The sequence below is a fragment of the Gavialis gangeticus genome, unplaced genomic scaffold (assembly GCF_001723915.1).
Source record: "Gavialis gangeticus isolate Ggan-Ray unplaced genomic scaffold, GavGan_comp1, whole genome shotgun sequence".
Classification (NCBI taxonomy): Eukaryota; Metazoa; Chordata; order Crocodylia; family Gavialidae; genus Gavialis; species Gavialis gangeticus.
The window spans coordinates 58,822,371-58,831,039 of record NW_017728993.1 but is presented as its reverse complement, the minus strand read 5'-3'; the positions used below and the strand labels follow the sequence as shown (position 1 = coordinate 58,831,039).

Below are 8,669 nucleotides of genomic sequence, written 5' to 3'. Positions count from 1 at the left end.
CTGCCGCTCGAGGGCGGTGCATGAGGTGTCGGGGTGGTGGGGACCCTCGGCCCTGGGGGCGGGCGAGCTGCGTCCCCTCCGCCTCATCCCGCAGCCGTGCCCCAGGGCCGGCGACTCCTACATGGGGGGGGGGCGTCAGGGATTGCGGATTTTGGACCATAAATCACCTCATGAAGTCATCACCGCTGCGCTCTTGGGTTGCTCGGAGTCTTTTCCCCGCTTACGACATGCCCTTGTCGGGCTCCGCCCCGGGACAAATCCAGAGTCTCCAGGGGCGCATGGGTTGGTTTCTGTTGCTTCTGCGAGCCCGCTGCCCCGTGCTGGGAGCCGGGTGCATCTCATCTGCTGCCTTTACTCCTCGTCCTCTAAAAATGGCAAGGAGGAAAATCTTTGCCTCCTGGCTGCAAGGACGCTTTCATCATTGACCGACAAGGTTCTCTGGGTGACTCTGATATCTTTTATTAGACCAAGTCAAATAGTTGGAATGATTTTTCTAAGCAAGCTTTCATTGACTGACATTTGGGGGACCCAGGGTTTTGAAATCTCCTTTTAAACTTTTCCCAAGCTTGAAAGAGTTTCTTAACCCTTTGCAACTTCAGCATCACCTCTTCTCTAGGCCAGCAAGAAGAATTTCCCATTCCCATTATGTTTTCTCACCTGGTTTGGTCATTGCAATAGAAGCTGACCCTACTCCCAACTTGTAATGTAATTATGGGTGCTACTGTGGACAGACAACAATTTTGAGGAGGGTGCGCACATAGTGAGGTGCATCATCAGGTATAAAACAACAGTATGCATCATCACTATGAAGCAACACAGTTTTCTCTGATGAAAAATAAACTAGAAGCTTTACTAATATGGGCCTAGGGCTGTATTGAAGGAAAACCAAATATAACTTAGTTGGAATAAATTGAAAACAGTCTGCAGTAGGCACTTCATTACCAGGGACAGCCAACAGACTGCAACATTGCAGAACAAAGGGTAGCTTGATTGGCGGAACATCAAGGCCATTAAAAAAGAGAGAGTCGTTAACACCTGTGGAATTAAGAGTTGGGAAGGGAGCAAGGAGATGATAATGAGCCATGGAGTCAATTGACTAGAAATGCTGCTGCCAGGCAATTGGTTTTAAACTGTGGGTGCAGCAGGAATCAGAGGGGTGCAAGTGCACCAGCACATCACCCCTCTGCCCTCCCCAGATCCACCTTTGTGTGCTGCACAAAGCATTTAGGTTGGGGTGTGCAGTAAATCTCTGGTGCTAGGATGCTAGCATTTTTCTTCTCACTTTCCCTTCATGCAGCCAAATGTCCTGCCATTTACTGCAACAGTTCCCTGGCTTGCAGAGTTCAATATTTTTCTGTATCTCATCTCATCTGGATAAAGATGCTGGAGGATTTTGCTGTTTAGCTTATACTCTCTAATCTACTCCTAAACCCCACTGTTTTCCACTGTACTCTGAATGATTCCCAGCAGTTGCTATCTAGTGTGCCAATCACCTTGCTTGTCTAAATCCCATTGCATCAGGCTGTGATGTTCCCGATTTGCTTATATTAAAGCTGGAACATAATGAGGCAGTCTTATAGTGAATACCTTTATGGATAAAACACCTGACCCATTTGACAGCTCATACCTAGGCTCTTTTGGCACTTTGAAGCAGCTGTTATTAAAGGCAGTTTTCCACCCACACCCTCCTTACTCTTTATCTGTTTAAGATGTGGAATTTTGTCAGAGGTTTATAGTTCATAGAATCATAGAAAATGAGGGTTGAAAGCAACCTCAGGAAATCATCCAGTCCAACTCCCTGCTCAGAGTAGGACCATCCCCAAATATATCATCCCAGCCAAGGCTTTGTCAAGCCAGGCCTTAAAAACCTCCAAGGATGGAGATTCCACCACATCTCTAGGTAACCCATCCCAGTACTTCACCAGCTGCCTGTCTAGCTTCCCTTTGTAACCACCCTTAAGGTACTTAAAGGCTGCTATCAAATCCCCCCTCAGTCTTCTCTTTTGCAGACTAAACAAGCCCAGTTCCCTCAGCCTCTCCTCAGAAGTCATGTGCCCTTGCCCCCTCACCATTTCTGTTGCCCTCTGTTGGTCTCTTCCCAACTTTTCCACATCCTTTCTATAGAGACCAAAAATGGCACAGTACTCCAGGTGTGGCCTCACCAGTGCAGAATACAGGGGAATAATTACTTCCCTCATTTTGCTGGCAACACTCCTACTAATGCAGCCCGGTATGCTGTTAGCCTTTATGGCAACAAGGGCACACTGTTGATTTGTGTCCATCTTATTGTCCACTGTAACTCCCAAGTCCTTTTCTGCAAAGCTGCCGCTTAAGCCAGTTGGTCCCAAACCTATTGTGCATGGGACGCTTCCATCCTAAGTGCAGGACTTTGCATTTGTCCGTGTTGAACGGTATACAATTTCTTTTGGCTCAACCCTTTAATTTGTCCCCTTCACTCTGAATCCTAACCTTACCCTCCAGCGCATCTACTACACCCCCAGCTTGGTGTCATGCACAAACTTGCTTAGGGTGCAATCTATCTCATTTTCCAGATTTGTTAATGAAGATATTGAACAAAACCAGCCTCAGAACCAACCCCTGGGGCACTCCACTTGATACCGGCTGCCACCGAGACCTCAAGCCATTGATCACTGCTCACTGAGCCGGACAATCCAACCAGCTTTCTTTCAGTGTCACCCCACCTAACCTCTTACAGTAGTCCCATTTTCAAGGGCTTCCAGATATCTTATTAAACATAGCCTTCCTCATGATAGTACACTGAAACCTGTCTGAGAGAGTTACACAGGACCATCAACAAGTTCCAGTTTAAGCAGTTTTCCTTTTTATTAGGGAGAACAAAGATGAAACTGGGTTTTTTGAAGCTCCATAATAACATCCCATTGTTTTAAGATGCATATAAACATGTGCATTGACATAGTTGTGCACAACAATATAATACAATTGACATTAAAATATATAGAAAAAAACTTACAGTACAATAGTGTTACAGGACGTGCTGCATATAAGATATTTTGCTTACAGTTCACGTAGTCATCCTGGCCACATTTTGTTGGAGTAGTAGCTTTTTTTCTGCAGCTGTGCACAATTCATTTAACATATTCATCTTACTAGGATGTTAATGTGAATAGCAAAGTCTTCCATGCCACAGTGTTTTGTAGAGCTCCATGGAAGTTCTTTTCTTATCTTTTTCAACCAACTTCATCATCTTCTGTTGATTTATCATTGCTGATCCCCCATGCAATCAGTACTTCTGTGGTTTGGTAATCAGATTCTGTGCTGAGTTTCATACCTATGTCATTGTACTCCATAGAGTCAACATTTTGCATGTTCATTGACCTATCAGTTCTTTAAGGTCACCAGTTGGCCCATCTAAGGAACCCTTTTCCACATCAGTCCCCATTCCTTCAAAAGCAAACTCAATTTTATGGAAACATTTTTTTGAAGCTATCAGGTCCAACTTGGTTTGTAGCAACAGAAATCCAGTAGGTGGCATCCAGCACAGAAGTCTTCTTTGCAAGGTCAGTGATATTTTTTTCAACAATGATTGTAGCAGCAGCCTTCTGCAGTGAGCTTTTAGACACTTAATAACACTGTGATGCCTTGGTTGTGTGACACTAATCATGCTGCAAAGATAATAAAAAAAAAACTTTACAACTGACAGTTTTAGGGTAGAGTGTCATGCAGTATTAATCAAGGAATACACAAGACTTCACATTCTTCTTTTTTATTTTATTGTTGAAATCTTGAAGTCAATTTTCCAGTAGACAGTACCTTCCTGTTTGCACACCAAGTTACAGGCAAATCATCCTTAATGTTTTTGAAACATTGTGGACTTAGTGATTTCCCTGTTACCAAAGGTTTCTCTACTGTTTTTGTCCACAAAACCACACACCAATAGAATAAGTCTCTCTTGCTTTTCCCAATACACTCTTCAGTTTCCAGAGTTACTGTAATGTTTTCATAGGAAATGCTCTAAAAGCAATCCTGTCTCATCACAGTTTACTAAATTTCTAGGCTTGTAATCTTTGCTCAGCAGTTTTACACCATCTAACTCATGGATTCTTTCTTCATTGATGTTAGCCGTGCTTCATTGCTCAGTGTTAAGTTGTGTCAAGCTTTGGAAGCTCTAGCCATCTATTTGATGCTTTAAACTTATGTCTTGCAAGTTTCTCGGTGACCAGTTCTGCCTGACTGCAGAAACGTTTCTGATGCAGGCAGATTTCTTGCATGGACATCTACAAACCATGTGTAAACAAATCCTTGCTGCCTGTAGTCTGAGATTTTTACTTTATTTTTTTTGCATGCCACTCACTAGGCAACCACTCCTTTAGCTTGTCTTTATTTTTTTTTTAAATGTTGTAGATCTATGTTTTACTACATTGAAACTTAACTGTCAGCTGTTTAGCATCTAACTTTTCTTGTTCATTACCTTTTGATGACTTCTATCTTTTGTTGCAGTGTTAGTGTGTTTTTCCTATCTGCCATCACACCACAAGTGTGATCCACTCTGGCCCTGTCAATGTTACTGGATTGTGGAACTTGTTATAGGGAAGACAGAGCAGAAGTATGCAAAATACAAGCACAGCTCTTGTGGTCCGAGGTTCAAATCCCAGCCTTCCCAGGCACACCACCATGTTTATTTTTGTTAAACATGTTTTGTGTTCCTTTTTTAATTTCAATATTTTTATATGTTCTCCAATTCTGTGAGTGCAAAATACATACAGTAATTAGTTTTCATGCTGTCCACAGGCTCGTTGCACACACTTTCCCCTGCTCAGCATATAACAACAGAGGGCTAATAAAGAAGGTAGCATGCACTCTCTCTCTCTCTCTCTCTCTCTCTCTCTCTGTACTTCCACACACCTGGGATTTCCATGTTTTTCCATGATATACAGTAGGGGTGGGCAAAATATGGCCCATGGGCCAGATCTGCCCCACGAGGCCATTCTATCCAGTCTGCAGGGCCCCTAAAAAAATTTAGAAAATTAATATTTCTCTGCCCTTGGTTCCCGTAAAAAATGACAGGAGCCAAGGTCAGTAGGACCCAGGGGAAGCCCCAACGGGCTCCCACAACAGCAGGGCCCACCCGACCATGTGGCTGCCCCATGCTGGAACCACAGGTAAGGGGGAAGGGAGCGGAAGAAGCCCGGGGAAAAGCTGAGTGGGGGGAGGGGGAGGGGAAGAGGGGGGAGCTCCAGGTGGCACAGGCAGCTCCAGGTGGGCTGCAAGTGGCTGCAGTGTGGGGCACTGGCCACGGGGTGGGTGAGGGGACACTTCCCCCCCACGCTCAGCACCACCTTGTAACCCAGTCCCATGACCCGCCTGGGCCCTGCATGGCTCCGGGCTCGCCCATCGGGGCTGTGCATGGTGACAGCAGCTGCGGCCTGCCTGCTTGCCATGCTGGGCAGTGTTTGTCACTACCGCCTGCGGGCTGCCCAGGGCGCAAGCTCCGGGTGGGCAGCAGCTGGTGCTGAGTGTGGCGACAAGTGGCCCCTCACTTGCCCTGTGACCGGCGCCCCACACTGTAGCTGCTTGCAGCCCACATGGGGCTGCCTGTGCCTGCTCAGGACAGCCCCACGTGGGCTGCGAGCAACTGCAGCAGGGAGCGCCGGCCATGGGGCAGGTTCTGGGCTGCTTTTCCCTGTGCTCAGCACCAGCTTCTTCTCTGCCGGTGAGCAGCAGGTCTGGGCTGTGTGCTGCCACCTGCCTGTACCGCGGGGCTGGGGGGCACTGGGATTGAGTGGGCGGGGAGCCAGCAGGAGCACAGGGCCTGCACCGGTGTCCCAGGGCCAGTGCCAGCAGGGCCCAGAGCAGGGTGGCAGGGGCTCTATGGAGCTGGGCCAGCTCCCCCCCTCTACCAGCCCAGCCCAAGAAAATTTTAATATCCATGCCTTTTTCCATGTCATGTGCAGTGGGGTCTAGCTTTGTCTGTCTTTTTAAAAATATAGTGCTTCACAGCTGCCAAAACTAAATATTTGTGTTAGTACAAGGGAGATACTTCAAGGAGAACCCTGAAGCCTCCAGCTACCAGGGAGATTGTGTGCCCTCCCTGGGGAATTCAGCTCCCTTTTCTGAGGGTCACTAAAATAAATCCTGACCTTGCTGTGATGGGTATAGAAGCTTTCAGCATTGCTTCCCTGCCAGCTACTAGAAAAATTATCTTGTTACTAAGACTGATTCCCCAATACCCTTTTTGCAGTCTAGTGCCTTCTCCTTTCATTTCTGACTGTCTCCCTTACCCCTGTAGCTGTTTCTCTTGCTACCCTCCCTTTCCCATGGTTCCCCTAGATCATTGTGCCTTTCTTTTCTCCCCTCCTTCTCAGCAGAGTAGTGAAGGAGTATGCCCAGCTGCTCAAGGGAGTCTGTATTGTTGTTTTCTAACACAGGGGCATAGATAAAGGGCTGGATTCCCACCACATACCAGTGCTGCTGTTCACCTGCCTGCACAGCTCATGGAAAAAGCAGGAGTGAAGGAGCTCCTGCCACACGAGTGACTTCCAGGCTGTAATAACATCAGAGGTAAGGAAAGCTTCCATTAGTCCTTCCCTCAACCCCCTCCGCAGATAGCAGCTCGTGAGTACCAAGCTTGCTTTACCCTGTAATACTTGCTGCTTGTTTGAACCTGATGCTGTCCAAGAAAATCAATCGCTACTTCCAAATGGGGTGATCTGCTAGGGCTTGGCATCTGCCTCCATCTTCACACAGCCCTAGACTAACAAGGAGAAACAAATGGTGAAATTTTCCTTCTGTGTTGGGAGAAAAATGCCCACACACCAATAACTGCTCAAGCAGGCCCAGCCTCCAGCCACATACCCCCTTGGCTTTGGTGCCAACCAGGGTGGAAAGCAAGTGTATACTCTGTTTCTAGTGGGAGGGAAGGGATAGGAGCAATGGACTGTGAAGTTATCTGAGGCTCTAAAGCCTTGTGGTGGGGTCTGGGGCACAGGTAAGCTGTACATAGGTGTGGGGGAGCTGAGGGCCTGTGGTTTGGCCCTCAGCTCCCCCACAAGTGGACAAGCCCTCTGTATGGCCCATACTTTCCCATCTGGAGTTTGGGGCAGAGGGGCCATGTGAAGAGCTGCACAGTGCACTATGAGGCTGTTCACGGAAGCATGGGAGGAGGAAGAAATCAGGGGTGGGCTGTGGGCCGCCTCAGGAATTGGTGTGCAGCCCTTCATAGGGCTGGGAGAAGAGGTGGTGGTATGAGGGCAGTGAATGAGAATGGGAGACCTAGGGGTTGTGGAGATTATTTTGTTTAGTGTGGTGGTCCTGGGTGCAGTAGTTATAGGGTGATGGGCATCAGTGTATGCCTCTTGCCTGGGAAAGGGAGAATGCCTGTTTTCCAGGAACACATATACTGCATAAAGTGAGGGAAACTTGTATTCTAAGAATGTCTTGGTTAATGTTAGCAGGAAAGGATTCTTGCTCCCGCAGTGCAGTATGGTATTCTGAGTTCAGTAATTATTTCAGTATGTAATGTGCCTATCGCAGGGGTGGGCAATCATTTCAGGTGAGGGGTTACTTACTGAGTTATGGCAAGCTGTCGAGGGCTGCATTGGTAGCCCCATCCCTTGATAGGTGCCCTGCCCCCTGGTTGCCATCTTGTAACCAGAAGTCCTGCCCCCTAGCCCACAACCTTTGCTGCCAGAAGTTCCTTCCCTTGCCCCCAGAAATACTCCTTTCAGCAAAGGGTTTTGCCATCTCAGAACCTGAAAAATATCAAATTATATTCTAAAAATTGAACATCTACAACATTCATTAATTTAATTTCAAAATTTATTTTTGCCCTGATTTACATGTTTATGCAGTGTGCAGAGAGGTGTTTGCACAATACCTTAAAATGAAGTCTTAAGCTTGTATATTGTGGGGGGGGGGATGGGGATAGGTTCGTGGGGAACTGGTAGTGTGTGGGTATGTGGGGTATGGCGGAGGGTGAGGGTGTGAATGTGGGTTGAGGGAGCATGTGGGTGAGTGTGTGAACATGGGGTGTGGGTGGCTATGGGGCTTGGGGGGGAGGGTAGCTGGGGCGTGTGAGGAGGTGTGGGGATCTGCGTGTATATCAATGCGAGGAGGTGTAGGTATATGGTGGGCTGTGTATGTGGGACTTGTCCTATGAATACTCTCTCCTCCTCCCTCACTGCACACACCCACATACATGCACAGAGTCTCTCTCTCATGCACACAGTCTCCCTCTCTCTCATTGTTCTGTCTCTCTTTCTCCCCCTCCCACCCTCCCTCCTGCTCCTGGCCCAAGTGTACTGGCATGGGCCCCATGCTCCCATGATCCCGTGATCCGGCAATGCAGCCACATGGTGCTGGAACAGCCTAAAAGCTGTGGCAGCAAAAGACTTCTGGCTGGGGAGGTGGGGCCGGGCTGGCCTTGTTGCTGGTTCCTGCCAGCTCCCCCTGGGTCCTACTGCTCCTGGCTCCTGTCATCTTTGACAGGAAGCCAGGAGCAGATAAATATACATTTTCTAGATGTTTGAGGGGTGGATAGAATGGCCTGTTGGGCCGGATCCAGCCCGCAGACTGTATTTTGCCCACCCCTGGCCTATTGCTTTGGGGAGGAAGCTACATATTATAGTTTCATAGTTGGTAGGATCGGAAGCGACCTGAGCAGATCATCAAGTCTGACCCCCTGCCTTGGC

The 8,669-nt window shown here is 47.8% G+C and overlaps 1 protein-coding gene across 1 annotated transcript in view; it reads left to right on the top strand.

Annotated features, from left to right (window-relative positions):
- Positions 1-6,277: 6,277 nt before the first annotated feature.
- Positions 6,278-8,669, top strand: part of KIAA1614 (KIAA1614 ortholog) — a 75,928-nt gene continuing 73,536 nt past the window's right edge. Inside the window, exon 1 of the mRNA XM_019501777.1 lies at positions 6,278-6,540. The gene's annotated coding sequence lies outside the window, so the exon portion shown is untranslated. The remainder of the gene's footprint in view (positions 6,541-8,669) is intronic.